The 24044-nt window shown below is 35.8% G+C and overlaps 1 pseudogene; it reads right to left on the reverse strand.

Moving 5' to 3' along the window:
- Positions 1-21608: 21608 nt before the first annotated feature.
- Positions 21609-24044, reverse strand: LOC126704570 (cationic peroxidase 2-like; annotated as a pseudogene).

Genomic DNA, 24044 nt, shown 5'->3' on the forward strand with positions numbered 1-24044 from the left:
GTTATTTTGGTTTCATGTAAAATATAATATGTATGTTTATTTTATGGAGTTTAGTTTAATTATTTGTTTTGTTTCATGTTTATTTGTTTATGTTGATGCTTTGTATTTTGTTTTATGTTAGTTAGTTTTTAGGGTTTCTAACATGCTTATTTGATCTCACATATTATATCTTTGTTTGATTAAATCTCTAAAAATGTAATTTTTCGAATCTGTGCTAAAGGATGTGTACGCATTTTTGAGTATGCGTGCGCATGGTTTAACAATGCATATGCATAGTTGAATACGGGTACACAACTTGAATCCAGATTATAGAAAAATCTTGTTTTTTATTATTTTAATCACTTTTTTCACATGTTATTTGATCTATTGGACTATGATTAGGTTAATTATTTATGCTTAATTATTTTCCATGTTTGCTTTAGTATTTTTGCCATGTTTAGTTTATTTGATATTATTTACTTGTGTGTTTTATTTAATAGGCAACTTGCCATGTTTAATTTATTTTGTTTGATTATATTTTATTTATTTCCTTTTATATTGTGATATGTTTTAACATGTTGTATGTGTTTTTTTTATTTAAAGTATATGATGTATGTTTAGGTTAAGGATTAGGGCTCTCTTAATAAACTCTTTAATTAAATATGGCCTAGCAACACATAATGGAGACTGGCCCACAAGCCGGGTGGTCTTGGGTGCTTAACACCTTCCCAAGCCATACCCAAACTCCAAACCTATAATCTAGTACATGGATTCATGTGTGTAAGTGATTGGCCCAAAGAGCCCAATATGGTTCCTAAACCTAATCTAGATGGCGACTTCATTAGTCCATAGGGGGTATCAGATCATAACAAAGAGACAACCAACCTCTAGACTCTAGATTTATATGGATAGAATGATCTAACTCATCTAGACTGACTTGTCTTTCACCCCAAATAGACCTATACTTAACCAAAGCATCAAATTTTTGAGCATTTTGAAGCACATAAAAACTAGTTTGGTCAAAGACCTCAATTGATTCAAAAGTAAACCAATAGGCTCTTTTGACTATGGTCTTAATGTTTCTAGACTTCTTACGGGCCATTACTAGAATCTAAGGAGTTGAAAACAAGAAGAAAACAAACCACAGAAACCAAGGTCAGACTGCATTAGAGAGAAATAAACACAATGTATATGCAATCTTCAAAATCTATATGACGCATGAAGCATAAACTCCAATGATGCATGAACTAATACTTTGAAATGTTCAATTTTATCACAATTTTGAAAATTAACCCAGAAAATCAAGTTTTATGAAAAATCCCCAATTTTTGAAGAACATAAACCCTAATTTTTCAAAAAGCATATCAATTGACCAATTGATCATCACAACAGTTAGGGAACATGTTATAAGCAATCAATCAATCAATTACAAGAGTTAATTTTAGACAATTTCAACCAATTGGGAAAAAAAAAAAAACCCAATTTCCTCAAGAACACATGCATACACAAAAACCCATTGATTATTTTGAAATAAAAACTTCAAAAATATCAAAAACCCCAAAATCTACAAAGTTCAAAATTTTCAAAATTTTTAAAGATTATGCATGAAATGGTTGTAAAATGATCAAAAAGAAGGGGTAAAAGAGTCATACCTAGAGTGTAGAAGAAAACCTTTGAAGCTTTTAACTCGATTAAGACAAAAAAAATTCTAAGAAAAGGGATCGAGAGCAATAAACAAACCCTAGAATAAAATGCATTAATGAAATGTAGAAAAATAAAATCCTAAGCGAAAACTTTGTTCAAAGGAATGAGAGAGATAGCACGAGGACCATGTCAGACAAACATAGTGAAGTTAAGTCTTTTTTGCATCCACATTTTCTTAGATGCAGACCTAAAGTTGGAGTTTTCAACCACATGGGATTTTTGATCAACTCCAGCATTGGTATAAAGGCTAAGAGCCTTTACCAACTCATGAATAAGTGTCATAAGATCTTGTGCTTTTGGCACAAACACTTTTTGTTTGGTTGTTTGCTTAGTTGCTTGCAACTTGAAACAATTTGGGTGTATATGCCTAGCTCCACCATAGAGGTGACAAAACCATTGAGGCTTGTGATATTTCTTACCTATAGGATGAGTAGATTCTGGGTTTTGTTTCACTAAGATCTACCCTATTTCTCGTAGTATCTAGGACCTCTTCCTTAGGTATCCTAACATCAGGTTTAGATATAGATGCAGCAAGGGACAAACTTGGGGGAAGTCACAACTGAAGGTAAACCACTCTCAACAAACCCTGACCTTGTCTTATTGGATGCAAATTTTTGAACATTCAACATGTTATCAAGTTTAGAAATAGAAGTCCTATCAAGTTGTTCTCTAGCAACAAATAATTGAAATTCTAAACTTTTAACTTTTTCAATCAAAGACATTTTCTCAATCTTAACAGCAGTTATAAGTTCATTGGCATCAAACAATTTGACCAAAAGAGTTTTCTTTTCATGTTCAAGAGTTTTTATCTTTTTCAATCCTAGGTCAACATTCATGGCATCTTTTGCTACAATCTTGCAAAGCTTGTTATATGCCTCTTGCAAGTCATCATTTTCAGAGAGTTCCCCATCAGAAGGGTTCTTCTTAACAATCTCAATTTCACTTACTACAACTATAGCAATGAAAGCCATGAAAATTTTTTTCTTGATCACTTTGAGACTCGTGATTAGATCCTTCATCATCACTAAAAGTAACAGCCATAGCTTTACCCTTTGACCTCAAAAAAATTGGACATTCAGATTTAACATGACCATACCCTTGACAACTAAAACACTGTTGGCCTAAAGAATTGTTAGAAAATTGAACAATTTTATCTTTTGATTTTTCTAAAACATTGTTTTTGGTTGTTCTATTCTTCTTCACATTCTTAGAGTTGGCATTATTTCAATTTCTAGCCCTTCTATTATTGTTTCTTAGAAAATTTTTAAAGTTCTTGACAAGATAAACAATCTCTATTGAAGAGATCTCATCATCAAATCCAAAATTATCTACATCATCTACAAACTTTAAAGCCATAGATTTAGATTTGCTAGTCTTGGGTAAGTTTGACTCATAGGATTAAAGAGATCCTACAAGTTTATCAACAAGGAGGGTATCTATATCCTTGCTCTCAATTATGGTAGTGACTTTGGGTCTAAAATTTTCAGTCAAAGATCTAAGAATCTTTCAAACTATCTTAGGTTGATCATATACTTCACCCAAATTGAAGGCTAAGTTAACTACGTCATTCAGTTTAGCATAAAACTCATCAAACCTAAAGGTTAACTGTTGCAGTTTATTTATTTTCATAGCCTTAGTGCCTTCATGCACAGTTTTCTAGGCAGTGTGAGCAACCTCTACATCAAAGATCCTTTTGAATTCTTCCATAGAAACAGCATTGAATATCGCATTGATCAGTAGACCATTGATCTATAGGAGTGACAAGTCTTTCCCAACCATTTTCCACAGACAACCAAACCCTCTCATCAAGAGATTTTAGAAAAGCTTTCATCAAGAGATTTTAGAAAAGCTTTCATCCTCACTTTCCAGTAGGCATAATTATTCCCATCAAAGTGGAAAGGGATCACAAGAGAGTAACCATGCATGTTCCATGATAGCAGGGATCAAGATTCAACTTAAGGTAAAATTACCTAAACAAGAGCTAACCCACTCTAATACCACTTGTTTATTTATTTAGACCCCTTAAAACATATTAGTTTAACCTGATGAATTAGCCAAGTATTTACTTAGGTTAATTATGAGATCTAAGTTAAACACATGCAAACATATTACTTGGTGCAGAAAAGTAAAGAATATAGTAATATGATGACCTAGGAAAACCAATGAAACCAACCGTTTCAAGGTAATAACCTAGGGAGAATTTAACCTAGCTATCCTCAAGGTAAACAAATCCACTATGATAGAATGGAAGATTACAATAGATTTAAACCCTAAATCTAAAGCTCCTCAAGTAGAACTTACTAACACGACCACGTGTAGCTCTGACTCCACAGACTCTTCTATCTTGGATTTGCTAAACATAAACTCCCCGTTTGTGACTTTGAGATCTCACTCAAAGGTTTCAGATCACCATCAGTAGTAGATCTTTATGCAACAACTTGCTTCCACCAGTTCTTGATTGTAGATATCGTTTCGGAAGACGCTTGTAGAGTTAGAAGGTTACGCAAACCTCACAGATCTCATAGAAGTAATTCACAAGGCTTCCAAGAGCTTGTAAAACGTGATTAGGGTTTTCCTTTTATACTAGGCAGTGTTGGATTGAAACCCTAGACGTTTTTTGTGGGCTTTGGGCTTGATTTAAAATCTACAGAACAAGATTTTCAATCAATTGAACATATGTTTCAATTGGTCGATCTTCATAGTTACTAAACTCCTTTTTCTGCAACTTACATGTTCTTGAATCTTGACTTGAACCAACATGAGCAAAGTCTAACACCTAATCTAGACATGTTTCTATCTCGGCTTGCAAACATACATAAATTTGGAAACTAAACATTTAATCCTAAATATTTAGAACCTAACAATGCTCTTTGGCTTTGTAGTTGCAATAATTTTCCTCTCCTTCGTAACTTGACCCTGTAGTTATAGCAAATCTCATCCCTCTCTCTCTCTCTCTCTCTCTCTCTCTCTCTCTCTCTCTCTCTCTCTCTCTCTCTCTCTCTCTCTCTCTCTCTCTCTCTCTCTCTCTCTCTCTCTCTCTCTCTCTCTCCTACTTTATATCTTATCAGTCATTTTTTTTTTCTTGTTCTCTTTGTTAGTAGAAAAAAATTGTAATACTTCATATATATATATATATATATATATTTGTGACGTTGATATATTTAAATCATCTTTTTATTAGATTTAATATCATTTAAGTTTCTTAGTGACCACCCTAAAATAAATTTCTAAAGCCACCACTACCTCATCGACATTGTATGTAATATTTCTAAAAATTTTCATATGGGTTTTAGACTCTTTTAGTCCAAAATAATGGAATTTCATTCTCTTATTCCTTAAAAAAAGAAATTTTTGAGTGAGTGGCAGTGCTCACGTTTTCCTTTCTCAATATTTTGGCAAAGATCATGTGACATTGTTCTTTTCTTTTCTTTTCTTTTTTCTTCAGTAGAAACTACTCCTAGATTTTGAAAATTTTACCTTTAACACATAATGGAGTATGACAGATGAAGATTGGCCATAGGATTAGGAGAGAGAGAGTTTTAGGGTTTCCTCATTTATTTGGGTTTGAGAGAAACAATGTGAATAAATTTTTTTTTTCTTTTTTGAAACATAATTTTATCGTCATTTGCCACGTGTGAGTCGCGAGTTAGGCAGGTCTCATTCAAGTCGCAAGAGCAGCTTTGACCACACTTTAACCAGGATCATGTACTTTCTACCCTAATACAATTTGCCCGGGAAAAACCCATTAAAATGAGAGAAAAAAATACATAGAACTTTGCCACTAAATTAAGGGCCAACAAAAACAAGAACCCTAACATTCTCCACATATTCTATTTTTACTATGGTCACATCCCTATGCTTTTTTTACTATTTCTCTGATGAGATGATATTTATGGTGTATGTGTTTTCTTGTCTTGTGTTTTTTTTTGCTTCCTTGGATTGTGCAATCACTCCACTTTTGTTGCAGAACAAAGTTAGAGGAACCTATTCCAATCGCATAACACCAAGGTCTAACAAGAATTTCTTAAAGTCAAACAACCTATGTATGCTGCTTCACAAAACGAAACACGGCTTCCATGGTGGAGTCAATAAATACAAGATTGCTTTTACATTCCTCCAACTATGCCTCCTCTAGCTGGGGTGAAAATCAAAATTTGTGTAATCAATGGTTATGAAATGCTCACAATGATAGACAAACATATAATCTCTCGTTCCCCACTTGAGTATATGCTTCCTGCTACCTAATAAAGTTGTCTTGGTTTTGATTGATATCCATGTCAACTGCGCAAAAAACATAAATCTAGTCAAGTACATAGCAAGTTCTCACTTTGATTGAAGAAGGTAGTTTTTTTTTTTTAGTAAAATTGAAGAAGGTAGTTTGTTGATCTATTTATATACTTTTTTTTTAGTAAACAGTAATCTTTATTAGAACACACACGAAAATAGTAATATTAGTGTTTTAAATCAGATTTATAATACATTATTTAACCAGAATACAACTACAAAAGGGCTTAACTTTTGTAGCTGTAGACAGGGATTATAAACAACAAACACTAGACACACACAACCAGTGTAAGATAAATAACTTTTTTTTTTTTTAGTAAAAACACGAAAATAGTAATATTAGTGTTTTAAATCAGATTAATAATACATTATTTATCCAGAATACAACTACAAAAGGGCTTAACTTTTGCAGTTGTAGATAGGGATTATAAATAACAAACACTAGACACACACAACCAGTGTGAGATAAATAACTTTTTTTTTTTAGTAAAGACACGAAAATAGTAATATTAGTGTCTTAAATCAGATTAATAATACATTATTTAACCAGAATACAACTACAAAAGGACTTAAATTTTGTAGTTGTAGACAAGGATTATAAACAACAGACACTAGACACACACAATCAGTGTGAGATAAATATCATTTTTTTTTAGTAAAGAGTAATACTTATTAGAACACACACGAAAATAGTAATATTAGTGTTTTAAACCAGGTTTATAATACATTGATCTATTTATACACTTAATTTTTATTTCATAACATAATTTTTGTTATTGTAAGCAATTGAATTTTGTAGACGTCTATTACCATTTTAAAAGAAATTATTAAAATGCACCATTATTCCATTGGAACATGAAATAGTCATTGAAATATTCATTAATATTTATACTTGAATTAAGGATAAGTTTTAGGAATTTAAGAGACATTGGTTTAGTTTCAGATGTGTCAAAAATAGTGTTTTCTTCTCCCTTTTTTGGCCTTATAATATGTGGGGAACGAGGATTTGAACCTAGATTCTCTTTGTGAAAAAGATTATGTTAAAGGTAGTTTTACATGAGTTAAAACTAATTTTAAACCTGTTTGGATGGAGGGGGGAAGGAGGGAGAGTGGAGAAGAGTAGAGTAGAGTTAGCTAAAAATAAGCTAATTTTTGGCTAAATCTACCCTACTCTCTCTCCCTCCCCCTCAATCCAATTGGACCATTAAAGAGAGGGACACTAAACAAAATATTATAGTGGATTTGAAATATAAATTGGGATACTCAAACAAGCTGATTTTCATCATTTCTCATGTGACATAAAACTGAGATGACATGACATAAAGCTGGGGAGGGCATCTTCCCTTTCTTCTCCAACCTATTCGGTCAAGGACTAAAGGTAACCATAACTAGACCATGAAAGCTTCTGGAATAGCTTGAAAACAGTTCATTATCATGGCAAAAATGTGTACTTTCTGGTTCATGGACCAAGCACATAAACCCAAATGGGAAAACTTAGGGAAATATGATTTGGAAGGCACCAAAGGGATCTCCAGCAAAGTTTCCAGCAAAGGGCTCCAAGATTGACACCTGGCTTGGGGTGATACAATCCGCCTTAGGGAGCTCTGATTCTAGCAGCAGCAAAACCCAGATCATTAGCTTAATACATGTTGTAATCCCATCAGCTGAGGGCAATCAGCATTTAATGCTAAGTCAGAACTCCAGCTGCCATTACCCAAAATAGCAAAGAACATTCTAAAGTTGAACTTACCACTCTTGGTCAAATCTTAGGAACGATTCTCCAAGGATTTTTTGAAGCTTGAGGATGATTTAACAGAGATTATTTGTTAATTATCCCCTCAAACTCAACTATAAATGGAACTCTCAACTAATCCTTCAACACACACCAATAGATACACTAATAGAGAAGAACTCTTCCATAAACTTCTCTATTTTCTTCCTCTCTAATCTTCTTTAAACTCTTAGTGAGGTTCTGAGTCTTTGAGTTCTTAGTTTCAAACTTAGGAACTAAGTTCTTTAGCCCCAAGCTCACAAATACCCCTCACTGCCTATAAGCTCTTATTCATCCCCAGCAGCAAGGCTTGGTAGCTTTACTAAACACTCTCTCTCACTACTCATACTACCCAAAAATGAACCTCACTACTCACTACATGTACTATATCCATAAGCATACCCTGACATTGTAATGATCTTGCTGCACTAGCTGGAATCTCTCTCTCTCCCTTCTTCTCACACTAAGCCTCCTCATCATTTGTTATAATGGAGTCCATGGTATTTGTTTATTCATTTACTATTGAAGGTTTGATGTAATTGTTACTATAGAATTTTTCCCTTATGTTATTGTATTAGAGGACTTTTCTCCAGAACCAGAGAATTATGATTTTGAAGATGCAAATACTTTCCTTAATTTATAAAATAATTAACGACTAGAAGTTCATTCTGCTTTGTTTCATTTTACCGATGGAATGCTTTACTGCTGGAATATTTACTACTGGATTATTTTACTACTGGGCTATTTCTTTATTGCAGTATGCTTTTTATTGTGTTGACTTGTCTGTTGTAGGAAGGTTTTTTGGGCCATCCCATAGCCCTTGTCAGTCTCATCCTAGGCCCAAGGCATAAAATAAGGCGAATTCTTTAAATCTTCACCGATAGCCTTTGGACCGTGCTTCAAGCCTATTGTTGAGTTTCAATCTAGGCCCTCAACACAACACAAATATCATTTGTCGGAAGGAACACTTTTCCGCCCCCGACACCTCTTAGGTTCCTTGATCCGTTTACTAAAGGACAGATAAATTTTACCTCTTAGGTTCCTTGATCCGTTTACTAAAGGACAGATAAATTTCAAGTTACCTCTTGGGTTCCTTAATCTGTTCGCTAAGGGACAGACATACCCGCACCTTTGTTGAAAAGTATACATTTGCACAGTGTTGCTGAATAACTCCTCTTATTATGGTAAAACAAATGCATAAACCACATATTGTCTAAAAACTACATTAAAATTGTCTCTTGGCCAAAAAAATACTATAAATAAAGATAAAAGATAGACTGGGAGTGAGGAGTGGTAGTCTATATACTATATCATCTATTGGTAATATTTCTTTAGGTGCTTGATGTTCCATAGGTGATGCAGTTTTTTACCATCGAGTGTTTCCAAGTGATAGGTGCACTTCCTTTGCCACGAAGTGATTCTGTAGGGTCCTTTCCAATTGGGCCCTAAATTTCCTTAGGAGGGATCTCTTGTGGCGCTCATCACCTTTCCCAGGACTAGGTCTCCAACTTGAAAGTCCCTATGCCTGACTCTGGAATTGTAGCACTTGGCCATGAAGTCTTGGTATCGTGCCAACCTTTGTTCGGCTGTTGCTTTAACTTCATCCACTGGGTCCAGTTGTAGGTGCATGGCCATCATCATTCCTATTTTCATCATGAGTCTCCACTCTGAAGCTTGTGAGTCCAATCTCAGCAAGGATAACAGCTTCGCTCCCGATTGCTAGCCGAAAGGGTGTTTCCCTTGTAGGTGTTCTTGCTGTAGTCTGATATGCCCATAGTACACTTGGCAGCTCGTCTAGCCATATACCCTTTGCCCCCTTGAGCCAAGTCTTGATGATTTTGAGTAAGGATTGGTTCGTGACCTCAACTTGTCCGTTGGCCTAAAGGTGGGCGGGTGAAGAGTAATGGTTCCTAATTCCCAATTGTGAGCAAAAATCCATAAATGACTCATTGTTGAACTATTTTCCGTTGTCCGAGACTAAGACTCTAGGGATTCTGTACCTGTAGATAATGTTTCTCCAGACAAAGTTTCGTACGTTTTTCTCCATGATGGTGGCTAGTGCCTTAGTTTCCACCCATTTGGTAAAGTAATCTATACTGACCACAAGGAACTTAAGTTGCCTTATTGCAGTTGGGAATAGGCCCATGATGTCCAGTCCCCACTGAGCAAAAAGTCACAGGGCCATCATCAAAGTGAGCTCTTCTATTGGCTATCTAGTGATGTTGCTAAACCTTTGACATTTGTCGCAGGCTTTAACATAAGCCTGGGCATCCTTCTGCATGGCAGGCCAGTAGTATCCTGCTCGAATCAACTTGTGTACTAACAACCATGATCTCGAATGGTTCCCGCAGACTCGTTCGTGAACTTCCCTCATGACGTAATCTGCTTCCTCGGTGGCTAGGCATCTCAGGTACGGTCAGGAGAATCCTCTTTTATACAGAATGTCTTTTATCAGGACGAATTGTGCCGCTGGACCTTCAATTTCCTTACGGCTTCTTTACCGTCGAGTAGTGTACCGTCTCTCAAAAACGAGACTATTGGTGTGGTCCAGTTGCCTTCTAGAACTATTTCCTGCACAACCATGTCATCTATCACGAGCAAAAGTTGAACAAAAGAAGGTACCTTACTAGAGATGAGCATGTGTTCTACTAATGTGGCTTTGGCAAGACAGTCTGCTTGCTCATTCTCTTCCCTTGGGATTTGGACAAACTTGGCCTAATGGTCGTCCTCTACCCGCCTCCTTACTCGCTCCAAGCACTTCTTCATCTAGTCGCCTTTACACTCATAGTCACCGTTCACCTGGCTCATGACTACCTAAGAGTCGTAATAAACAATCACGCTTGTGGCCCCTGCTATTTTAGCAAGGTCAAGCCCTGCCACTAAGGCCTCGTACTCCGCCTCATTGTTAGTTGTAGGGAAGTTGAGACAAACCATGCACTTGATCTTGTCCCCTTCTGGAGAATGGATCACTATTCCTGCACTGCCAACCTACCTATTGGATGATCTTTCCTTATGGATACTCCATTGAGGATGCTCCTCTACCCCCTAGCCCTCCATATTGGTGAATTTCACCAATAAAGTCAGCAACTACCTGTCCCTTCACTATAGTGTGGGGGCGATATTATATGTCGAATTCGCTCAACTTGATCGCCCATAGCGTCATCTGTCCGGTGGCTTCCAGATTACTCATTGCTCTCCGTAGGGGGTTTTTCTGTCAGGACAACCACCACGTGGGCCTAGAAATAGAGCATAAGTTTGCGAGCTGTAGTAACAAGGGTGAAGGCTAGCTTCTCCATCGAGGGGTATCTTTCCTCTGCACCCCGAAGCGCTCGGCTAGTGTAGTACACAAGCATCTACACCTTTTCCTCTTCTCTGACTAAGGCTGTACTGACCACAACTGGGGAGACGGCCAGGTAGAGAAAAAGCTCTTCTCCAGGTTTGGAAGGACTTAGTAATGGTGGGGAGGAGAGGTATGCTTTTAAGTCCTCAAAAGCTTGTTGACATTCGTCCATCCATTTGAAGGACTTCTTTAATGTACGAAAGAAAGGCAAGCATTTATCCGTTGCTCTCAATACAAATCTGTTCAGTGCCACTACCTTGCCATTGAGCCTTTGTACTTCCTTTACACTCTTAGGTGGTGTCATTTCTATTATGGCCCAGATCTTGTCTGGGTTGGCTTCAATGCCCCTTTGAGACACCATAAATTCTAGGAATTTTCCAACCGTTACCCCAAATGCGCATTTGCTTGGATTGAGCTTCATGTTATAAGAACGAAGTGTATCAAAGGTCTCCCTAAGGTCTTCCAAATGATGATCTTCCCTTCGACTTTTTACCATCATGTCATCCACGTAGACTTGGACATTCCTCCCAATTTAATGAGCAAACATCTTGTTCATGAGCCTCTGATACGTTGCTCCTGTGTTCTTAAGACCGAATGGCATCACTTTATAATAAAAGAGGCCTTGGCAAGTGATGAATGAAGTTTTCTCCTGATTAGCCTCGTCCAGCTTGATCTGGTTGTAATTAGAGAAAGCATCCATGAAGCTTAATAACTGGTGCCTTGCTGTTGAGTCTACTAAGGCGTCAATTTGTGGGAGTGGGTAGCTATCTTTGGGGCAAGCCTTATTTAAGTCCGTGAAATCTACACACATCCTCCACTTTCCGTTGGCTTTCTTGACCATCACTATATTGGCTAGCCAGTCGGGATAGTATACCTTCCTTATGAATTCTGCCTCTTGCAACTTGCGGACTTCTTCCGCTATGGCTTTGTCTCGCTCTTGGGCAAACATTCTTTTCTTCTAGCGGATAAAGGGAAAAGAAGGTGATACATTCAACCTGTGAACCATGACTGATGGGTCGATCCTAGGCATGTCTTCGTGGCCCCAAGCAAAGACATCTTGGCTCTTTCTGAGGAAGGCCATAAGCGCTTGACGAACGGGTGAAATGGCAAGGGTGCCAATCCTGGTTGTTCATTTAGGTCTAGAATCATCGAGAAATATCTCCTCCAACTCCTCAATGGGCTCTACAACCGTCTATTGCTCTTCTATGCTCAGAGCCTGCAAGTGGTTGTCCAACTCTAACATTGCTATACAACATTTGCGCACTGCCACTTAGTCTCCACGTACCTCTCCTATCCAATACTCGATGGGGGACTTGATCATCAGGTGATAGTTTGAAGTCACGACCTTCCACAAATTGAGTGTAAGTCGACCCAGTATGGCATTGTAAGCGGATAAGCAGTCGACGACTAGGAAAATCACATCATTGGTGATCTGTTGAGGGTAATCTTTGATCATTATAGGTAGTGTAATTGCCCCAATAGGGTATACTTTCATGCCTCCAAACCCAATGAGTGGTGCATTGGTAGGTATGAGTTGTTCTTTCTCGACTCTCATTTGTTGGAATGTCAAGTAATACAAGATATCAACCGCGCTTCCATTATCGACCAGGACTTGATGGGTGTTGTAGTCTCCTACCCATATGCTAACAACGAGAGTATCATTGTGGAGGTGGCAAAGACATGGCATTTTCTTCTAAAAACACAACTATGGGGTTGTCCACCCATGCCATCATTAAGACAAACCCCGTTAGCTAGACATTCTAAACCATCCTAAGGTAGTTTTTTCATGCCTTCCTAGACAAGCCAGTGACTATGATGCCTCCTACTATCATCCTTATGTCCCCTAAGGGCAATCTGGGGCGCTTGCCATTCCTCCTACCAGCATGTTCTTGCGGTGGGCTGTTATCTATTCTTTCTTCACTAATGAATCATTGCAGCTTTCCCTGTCTGATGAGGGCCTCAATCTATTGCTTCAATTCGTAGCATTTAGATGTGTCATGACCATGGTCACGATGAAAACGACAATATTTGTCTTTGGACCTTTTGTTAGGATCTCCCTTTAACTTACCAGGCCACGTTAAGGTCATATCGTCCTTGATCTGCATTAGGACCTGATCAATCGGGGTAGTCAGTAGGGTGAAATTAGTAAACCTTTCAATGGGCGGTTTAGAGCGCCTATCCTCCCATCGGTCTCTAGTCCTAGTAGTCTTCCGTCCTTTTTCCTACCGCGCATCTTCTTGCCTATCCCTCCTCTTGGGTTTTTCCTCTCGAGCCCGTTGTGCGTCTTCTACGTTCATGTACTTAGTGGCACGGTAAAGCACATCTGACATGGTTTTTAGGTCGTTTTTGTATAAGAGAACAAAAACTTCCCCTTCTACAAGCCATTGGTAAAAGTAGCAATAAGTATCTTGTCATCAGCTTCATCTATCAAAAGGGCTTCTTTGTTGAAGCATGTTGTATAGGACCTCAGTGTCTCATCCTCCCGTTGCTTGATGCTCATCAGCACGCAGTAGATTTTTTGTACCTATGCCTCCTGATAAAGTGAGATGCAAACTACACAATTAGCTCTTTGAAGGTACTGATGGAGTTAAGTGTCAATCTGCTAAACCATACCCTGGCGGGACCTTTCAACATAGTTAGGAAAGCTCAGCATATGATCTCTTCCGGAACACCTTGTAAGTGCATGAAGGTTTTGAATGACTCCAAGTGATCCAAGGGATCTTTGGACCCGTCATAGGCTTCTATCTGTGGCATACAGAACTTTGCTGGAAGGGGGAATGAAGTGACAAGTGCTGTGAAGGGCGAATCCATCCGATGGACTAGTTCTTTGAGGTCGTTTAACACCCATCCCTTGAGGGCATTTATCATGAAGTTCATCCTCTCCTTCATCCTCTGCATCTCTAAAACCATTTGCGATGGTGCCATATTTGCGACAAATGGACGGTTGGTATCCTGTCACTCTTATCTACTCATGGCATTGTTACCCTCTGGTCCTTCTCTATCTCACCTTTTGGCGGTGTGCTGGGGGTTGTCATCCTCTTGCTCCTTTTCCTAATCATTGGTCCCAACGTTCCTTTGGCGTAACTGTTCTTCCAGGTCGTCGTTTTACTTAGTAAGTTGTTCCACAGCCGCAACAAAAGTCTGCACCTGCCTTTCGAGAACAGTAATGCGTGGTTCACCTTTTTGATTGTTGTTGGTTGCCATCGAGCATGTGAGTACCATACAACTCTTTGCCTGGGAATCGGTAATATGGCTACTGTCGTCAGTGAGCCGCACGGTCATCACGTGCTCTTTTCAATCTCATCTATTAGTATAAAACAAATTGACATGGCACATCGTGTGCACACCTGGTTTGCCATGTTAATAATTTTAGTAACAACACTAAAGTTGATTCCATAAATTCAAATAATACAAATGCTAGAAGAAAAAATATATATATCTATATATATATATATATATATATTATAATATTTTAACAATGATTATTGGTAACATGATTTTTATATGGGCTTACCAATTAATGACATAATTTCCATTTGCAGCATTTTAATAGTTGTGTAAAAAAAGAAAAGCTGAACAACTTTTTTTGCATCTTCCCACTTGTCTATAATGTGTATATATATATATATATATATATTTAATTTAAATATTTTATTTTACTTTAACTTTTTCTAATATTTCTACAAAAAATTTTGCAAGTTCACATCTTCCACATCATCATTCTAATATATAATTTTAATTTAGATTAAATTCTATAAGGATCACAACTCCATATATTTACACCCTTTAATAAAATCTTTCTATGTCATATATGGTAGACCAAATAGCTCCACATATAAATATAATAAAATAAATACTTATTAAATCATCATAATTATTAAATTTTATATTTAAAGAAATAAAGAGCGAAAGAAACATATTTTGTCAATAAATTATTGACTGTTTCAAATAATTCAAGAAGCAACAAGATCTTGATTTGGAAAAGACAACCCTATCTGGATTGCTTTATGCAAAATGGCACTTGACTAGTTGACTCGACACTTAAGCTGCGTTTGTTTCGGGTGAAAACGCTTTCAGGAAATGGTTAGCCTTTTGTGTGTTTGGTAGCTACAGAAAATTCAGTCAAATGTAAATTCAAATACACATTGACCGTAACATAACCCCTCTCACCTGTAAAACCATTTCCATTCTTATTTTACCTTCAACAAATTTCCAGAAAATACACACCCGAAGAGAGAGAGCTCAAGCACACTCCACCTGAAGAACCCAAGCACATCCTCGCCAGTCAGATCATCGTCCTTGTTCAAACCCATCCTTGCCAGTGATGACCAGAACCACCCCTCGACACACGGCCCCACCATCGCATGCAAGCCACTCCGCCGACACATCCCTTGTCCTCGTCCTCCGATGACCCATCCCTCATCCTCACCGACCCATCCCTCATCCTCGTCCTCACCAACCCACCTCCATCAACCCATCCCTTGTTCGAACCAACCCATACCTTCAAATCAAGTTTTACAGATTGAAAAGTCACCTCCAAACACAGATCGGAGCCTTGTCATCTCATTCTCGTCACCGCTGAAGCTCGTCATCAATGCCAAACACAGATCGGAGCCTTGACCCGATTTCAACCTCTCTCGATATACCACACTCTTTCCCTCAATCTCTCACTCTTTCTTCCTCCCCCTCTCTGTTTGACCAAGTTTGAAAGTTTAATGGTTTTATTTTGATTTTTGTTTCTTTAAAAAGTTTACATCTTGCAATTTTCTATTATAAATTTGTTTGGAAGCTAAGAAAATGTGAGAAACCAATAGAAAATTTGTATTTTTCAGAATATTACCAAACACTTGAAAATATTTTCTAATACAATTTTCAAAATGCAACCAAACACTAAAAAAATATTTTCCTTTCCGGAAAATATTTTCACCTGAAAATATTTTACACTTGGAAAATATTTTTACATTCAACCAAACACAGCCTTATTTTGAATGTTCTTTCATAGATTTTTAGCAAGGAATAAAGATATATATGTCGCCATATATCTCTGAACCCCTTACTGGATATATTTCACTTAGCCATCCATGTGTACGTACCATCTATCAAATACTGTTTGTCAATTAGTCAAAGTTAGTTGTTGGCCTATAGCATGATAGCAAGCATTCTATAGGGGATATAGTCACTGGTTTTAGCTTAGGTTCAGTGTTTTGTGCACTAAACCTGATAGGATATTGTCATATAATTAGGAATTTTCACGTTTCAATATCCTATTGGGTCCAATGCACAATATGCAGTAGACCCAAGCCTCTCCCTTAGTTAGCAACTTATTAGGTGACAATTTTATAAACTACTTATGTGTAGTTTTTAGATATGATTTATTTAATATTTATGTAATTTGTTTAAATAATTTTATAAATTATGTAATTTAATACATGTGTATAATTTTATGAGTGTCACGTAATGAGTTGGAGAAAATTCATGCAATTTAGTTGCGAGAAAAATTTTATAGAGTAAAAACATTTCATCCTGTCAGGCATATTTAGGAGTATAGGACACATCTCTATCAAAGAACCTACTGGTTTGGACTCTTAAATAAAACTCAATGCCAACTGAGATATTGTCATTTATAACCTAGATATAAATGACGATTGAGTTATTATGTTTTCGAAATTGAATCACTATAGTATCATATTCTTTGACCTCGATCTGTCTATGGATATATATATATATATATATATATTTAATATTTCAAAGCTGTAAGTATTTCTTTCAACATCTGATAAATATTTGATATTATTGTTAGCTACTTTCAATCATGTAAGCAGTAGTTCAAAATGAACTAAAATGATTTTTTCCAAGCCTACGAATTTTGTGTATGTTATTTATTTATTTATTTTAATGGTTTGTATAGCTAGTTTAGGTCATTTGGTTATTATTACCCTTCTTTTTTTCTTTTTTTTGATGAACTGGAAATTTTTATTCACAAAACACCAACAGAATTACAGAGAGAGATCAAGAGCCTCAACCTTTATCATTATTACTGAACCGTTGAGCCTCCCTACTTTTTTCTTCTATTTTAGAATTTCAGGATTGCTTTTAAAAACAATAAAATAAAAGAATTTCAGGATTAGATGTATTTTGTTCACTCAAACTTACAAAAGGTGCATATGTCAGGTATATGATGCGTACGCATCCAATTTGTGGTGTACGCACCTTTTGGACAGAAAACTCATCACTCCATTTCTATTTTGATGAGATTCTAGGGCAGAGGTGGTGCATGAAAAGCTTTAGGGGCTGTTTGGTTGGTGAGTTTAAACAACAGTTTTCAGTATTTAAATAACATTACATGTATTTTCACATATTTTTTCATCCACACATATTTCTAAAAAATACAAATAACGTTACTAGAACAACGTTACCAAACAGGCTCTTAGGATTTGCATTAGTAATTAAATGTCATAGAATGGTGTTTCTTTTTTTGGGGGTGCTAAACAAAGAATGAAACAGGGTAAGGGTAGTGCAGGAAAAGTCTTAGGATTTGCATTAGTAATTAAATGTCATAGAATGGTGTTTCTTTTTTTTGGAGCACTAAACAAAGAATGGTGTTTCAATGACTAGGGCTTGTTTGGTATAGCTAAACAACATATTTTTAGTTTTTAAACAATATTAGACACATTTCTACACACTTTTTCACCCATACATATTTCAAAAAATTACAAACAACATTACTCAAACTCTTCTACCAAGCGGCCCCTAATGGTTTTAGTTTTGGAATATTATGGATTTTTCTCCTAGTTGCACATGGGTCTTGTTAGGAGGTTTTTTTTTAGGCTGTTGATTATTATTGTAGAATGACCATTGATGAACTATATTACTTATTTCGATTATTTTAAGTAGAATAATTTGACTTTTTTGAAAGAGAGTTTCAACCTATGGTGTCCGCTCCTAATGATAGTTATTTATCATCAAATTAAGAATCATCAGACCAAGACACCAATCAATTTTTGGTGTAGGTGAAGACTGAACCCCAGATCTTTTATTTAACCATCAGAGACTTTATCAGTTGAGTTAACTGGAACCCACGAATAATTTTTTACTTTCATTGTGACTTTGCACATTTTTTAGACCATCCACATTGGCGAAGCTATAATTTTAGCTATTTTGCTCCATCAAAAGCTATTTTATCTATTATAGCTTCTCACTTTACAAAATACTTAACATCAATGGTTTTATTTTAGCTTTCAACCCAATAAAATAATATAAATAACACAATAAAATAATATATCCACTACAATATACCATTCATCTTTTTTTTTTTCTCTATTCTTCGCTATCCTCAAGCAATGACACCACCATCAAACCCAACAACCCCAAACCCAGCAACCCCAAATCAGCCAAACATAGACCCAGCAACCCCAAACCCAACCAACTCCATCAGCACAACCAACCCAATCACAACCACCCACCACCCACTACCGCAACCACAACTAGCCCCCCACAACTCAAATTAAAATAAAATAAAATTAATTATCACCACCACAAACCCACCTCAACAACGGTTATCCACAACACCCATCACAGGCCACAACCAACACATCACAAGCCACAAGCCACAACTAGCCACAAACCACACGCCGATCTGACCCATGAAACCCAGCAAACCAATCTGACCCATAAAACCCAGCAAACCAATCTATACCCACAACCAACAAACCAACACGCCAATCTGGAAAAAAAAAAAAAGAAAAAAAAAAAAAAGGAGAAGAGTACAGGGGAGATCGGCGGCGAGTGAAGGAAGAGATGACTAGAGCTGGACAGTCAGCAGCTAGGAAAGTGAGGTTGAGGGAGAGAAATTTGATTTCAAAAAAAATCTAAGGTTGAGGAAGAGAACTGAGTTGCAACGGGAATAAAGGAGAAAATGAAAAGAAATATATTTAAATAATCTTTATCAATGTGAACGCAAATATTTTTTTTTTTTTTTAATCCTTTGAGCTACCGTACACATCTATCTTTGTCTGTGCACTGAAAAGCTAAAATATAGGAGTATACATTTAACTCCACTAATGTGCTCTAATTTTTGTAATTAGTGGTGCTAAAAATTTTTAGCAATTTAGTTTTTTAGCACCACCAATATTTCGGCAGAGTTGTATATAGGTGCAGCTATCACATGCTTTACATGTAAAGATAAAAAGTCCTAACTTTTTAGGACATTGAGACATTCATGTTAGTAAGTTTATTAAGTTACGTTCATTAATTCAAATAATTCAGAAAACAATAGAAAATTCTTAAGTATTTTGGAGCACAAAAAAATTGTGCTCTCTCCTCTCATAATCATGGTAAATCTTATTATAAATGTGACAAGAGAAAACATTATTTTCCATACTCTGGGAATACGTAGCTAAGAATTATTCAAGAAACAACAAGATCTTAATTTTCAAAAGACGAATGTTAAGGACAAAAATTAATACTCTTATTTTTTTTTTTTTATAATAATTATATTGTGAATAAAGTAATATACTTTTTACACGTACATACTATTAACATCATTTTTATCAATTTCATTATGTCACCTGATACAAAACATTATGAAACTCTAATTTTGTCTCTCAATACTTATTATTGGAGTAAGAGACAACCCTAGCTATACGGCGTATAGTGATTACGTTTATGCAAAATGGCCACATGATTTAGTTGACATCGACTCTCATACAGAAGGGAAAAATATCAAGTCGCCATAGATTGCACTTAAGTATTGAGCCACTCATGCATTATGGTGAATTAGTCAAAAGTTGCTGTTGGCGTATTATATAGCGTGATAAGAACTTTTAGGAAGCATTGTTTTGAGGAGGATGGCAGAGGTGAGAGGTCTGTCATATACTCAAAAGTACGAAAAAGACAGGCGATAGAGAAATTTTAAGAGGTACGTACAGCCTAGCTTCTACAGTTCTCCTTTTCAACCAGTATAATAAGTCTGGAGTCCTGTAGATCTATATATATGAGATTCAAAACAATTTACCAACTCATCATTAGTTCTGAAATCCTATGATAAGAAAATAAAAACATTCTACCAGTTGTACTCATCAATAGTTCTGAAATTTATTGTAAAATATATTGTATTTGTAACTTTACTTTAATCATATATATATTTTAAAGCATTTCTTCCATTGAGGCATTGAGACAATAGGATGCATTTTCTTCTTTTTTTTTTCTTCTTCTTCTTCTTCTTCTTTTTTTCATGGAGACATTGTAAAGATTAGAAAATTCCAACCAATCACAAATGGTCATATTCAACTCTACCTAGTACGTTTAAAGCGGCCAATTACAAGAAGCCAAGTGATATATACTTAGTGGATTCCACTGTCACTACTCAGAGACCAATGAAAATATTTCAATCGTTCTTGAATAAGAATTATAAAGAACACCCAAGAGCCAATCGCACATCAACATATGTTAATATATTAATTTAAGTGACATTAGGGGTCTAATTAAATGTTGCCATGTGATATTTTAAATTAAGAAACTTTGGCTAGTTAAATTATGTCATGTGTCTCTTGAAGAACAAGACGCTAAATTATGACACATGTCATCAATGATAGCGAATCATGTGTCATCACAACTTCCCAAGACTCTTGTAAATAGAGTTCCTCCTCAATCTTGTGAGACCACATTTAGAAGTTTCAAAACTCTGTAGGAATCAAGCTTTAAAGACTTCAAGAACTCCAACCTTCAAATATAAATCATTCAAGTCATCCTCCTAGATCTAAAAGTGCACTAGAATCAAATTCAAAATTGTTAGAAAACTTCAAGAGATTGCAAGTTAATGAAATTCTATGGATTCAAGCCTAAAGTCCAAAAGAACTTCCATTACAATCTTTGAAGACAAAGAACACAAGAATAACACGAAGAGCGAAGGATTTCTAAAAAACATATAGTTAGAAATTCATCATAATTTCTTTCCAAAGATCTCTGGATCCATTTCCCAATAAAATTAAGGAGCATCTAGTGTTTGAATTGAGATTATACTTAAATCAAAGATTTATTCAAAGAGATCAAATCAAAGGAGTATTATGTTATAATGAAAGTTAATTTCAAAAAATTGTGCCTACTCATTCATCAATACAAATATTCATTTATGAAACTATTTCGATTATTTGATTTCCCAACTTAAAATTTAGTGCTTACAATAATATTAACTAGCCACAACAAGTCTAGTACAAAATATCTCGACTTTAAAGCCAGCATTCCACCACAAGCAATGGGTCAAATAGGATGCCTCTTTATCAATCTCTTCTTCACACTTCATTTATTTTCTTTCCATTTAATTTTGGAGGTAAGGGTAATTTATTAGTTGCAATACTCTTTTTCAATCCCTCTCCTTTTAATTTTGGAAATAAGGGTACTTTATAAGTTACAATACTTTTGTAGGCAAAATTTCATGCCTACTTTCATATTGAATTGTCACTCACTCGTTTGATTGAGTCCATCACACACACACAATACCACCAAGTGAGTTGATCTTATAGGATTATATCATCAATTAATTTTGGAACACACTCTGGGAATTTCACTAGCATTGCCTATCTTCACACCAATGTTACTCATTTTAATCATGGAATTCCCAAATTCCACTTTGAAATTCAAACCAAGCAACAAGTGTTGGACAATGGCTTTTGTTGAAGCATCATTCCACAACATTTGATCAGACTCAAGAATCCCTTGCCCAATTCTTAGATTTCTAAAATAAGAGGTATCAAACCTATTAGGGCTATGAGTGTCCAGTGCAACTCACTTTGAAACATCTCCATATTGTGGGCAGAGTTCTCGGAGTTGAGGAAGAAATGCAAGGTTGATGGATGGGTCAACAGCACCATCTCTTACTTTAGTGAAATTGTACATTCTGTATTGAAAGAACTAGCAAGCTGAAGTTCCTATGGTGTGTCCTATTAGAAAGAGAAAAAAAAATGTTACCTTTGGTTATGTAAAAGTATTTGATGAAATTTATAATAAAAAAAAAACAAACAAAAAAAAACAAAACAAAACAAAAAAATAAAAAACAAAACCTTTGTAATAAGGGTCCATAGTGTGATCACCACGCACCTTGATGCAGTTGTCACTTCACAAGTATAAATACTTGTGGGGTGTAGGGGGTAAGGGCCGAAATTTAAGTCTATAGGAGCAAACTTTCCACACATATACACTTAGATTATGCTGAAATATAATTTCTATCTTTTATATATATATATATATATATATAAAATAAAAAAAGGGTCCATGGTGTGAAATTAAAAAGGCTATATAGCAAGATCGCCTTGCTCATCAAGGGTCTTGTGTGTGTGTGTCTCATATTTGTTTTCTTTTGCAATAATTGATTTTTGTCTTAATCAAATTATGGCCTATATTTATGCTCAATGTAATACATCTTATTCACAATCAATCCAAACCCCACCCACCCCCAAAAAAAAAAAATATATATATATATATATATATATAATTTAATACTCATCTCACTAATTAAGTGAGAAAGGGCTCCACGATGGGCCACAATCTCAAAAGAGAAATTTTTGCCTTTCTTCTTTAAGACACAAAAACTAAGAGATTCTTGTTACTAGACCGGTCCCATGCAGCTAAAGCCCATGTATAGTTTGTTAGCTACTCCTTGCTAAACAATACCTCTCTCGGATCTAACTGTAATGGTTAGAAGTGTGAAATTGTCGAGACTTTTGGGGAAAAAAATATTATTGCTAAAAGATTACATACTAACATGGTAAAATAAGATCAGTGTCATTTCAACAAAATGAATTCTTGAATTTTGTGTGTGTGTGTTTATATTAGTAACCTATCAACTTGTAAGTTTTATACAGCAAAATTTATGGTTATCTGTTGCATTACCTTTTTTGTGTGTTATTTTCATTTTCTAATTCAACTTGTTGATTACTGTCTCATTAGTCATTACCAACAATAATCATGGTTTCATTGTTTAGTAGCACTTCTCTTCCTCACTTTTGTTACAAAACCTTGCCAGCTTGAGTTAAAGAAAATTAAGTTAAATTACCAACGAGGGCCACAAGATCTTGAGTATTGAGACCCAAAGCAGAAAACTTTTGCTTTTGCACATCGATGGAGTCATTGAATGCTGGCAAATTGTCAGCATCAGATACCAATGAAACCCTTCCGTCTCCGCGTCCTGTGGGAACAGCCCAACTTGATCCATTAACCTGCATGATAAGTCCAGAAGCACAGTTAATTATTGAAAAAATAAGAAAATAAAAATAAAAATAAAAATATATTCCACATTCTATTTCTACTTTTCCTTCGTCTTATACCACCAAATAGGATGAGAATAAAGTTTTTCTTCCTACTGATTTGAAAAAATTTCCTCTCAGCTATTACGTGACGACTTATAAAACAATTTACAAGTTTAAACAAAGCTACATGATTCATTAAACAAGTCATATGATTAAAATGATAAGTAATTTTGTTAATCATCACATAATTGATTGGAGGAATTGACCTCCGAACTAGTTTGGAGGTAACTCTTTCTATAAAATAATTACCAAAACAACAGAATCACGGGCAGCAAGGGCAAGAATATCAGCACAAGAAACAATGCCAGGACATGCAGCTTCAAGCTGAGTCTAGGCATCATCAATAACTTCATATCCTCTGAGTCCAAGGTTAGCTTCAGCTTTTTTCTGAGTGTTAGGACCGTCAATAAGGACAGAAGCATCACAACCCCGCATGAAACTGTCATGAAAATGCATTCTCAACAATCCAGCAGCCACAGTGTGATCAGAATTGAAATGGCTTTGAACTGTTGAGCTAACAATGGATTCAGCTTGAGGACACGTAGTGGAATAAAATCCAACTCTTGTGCCTTTTATGGCCATGCACCAAGGAGGCACTAGTGGCAAGCAAGAGAAGCGTCCAAAAAATGAATATTTGGTTGGAATTTCCACTCACCATTATGGC

This window comes from Quercus robur, chromosome 11 (genome assembly GCF_932294415.1).
Source record: "Quercus robur chromosome 11, dhQueRobu3.1, whole genome shotgun sequence".
Classification (NCBI taxonomy): domain Eukaryota; kingdom Viridiplantae; phylum Streptophyta; class Magnoliopsida; order Fagales; family Fagaceae; genus Quercus; species Quercus robur.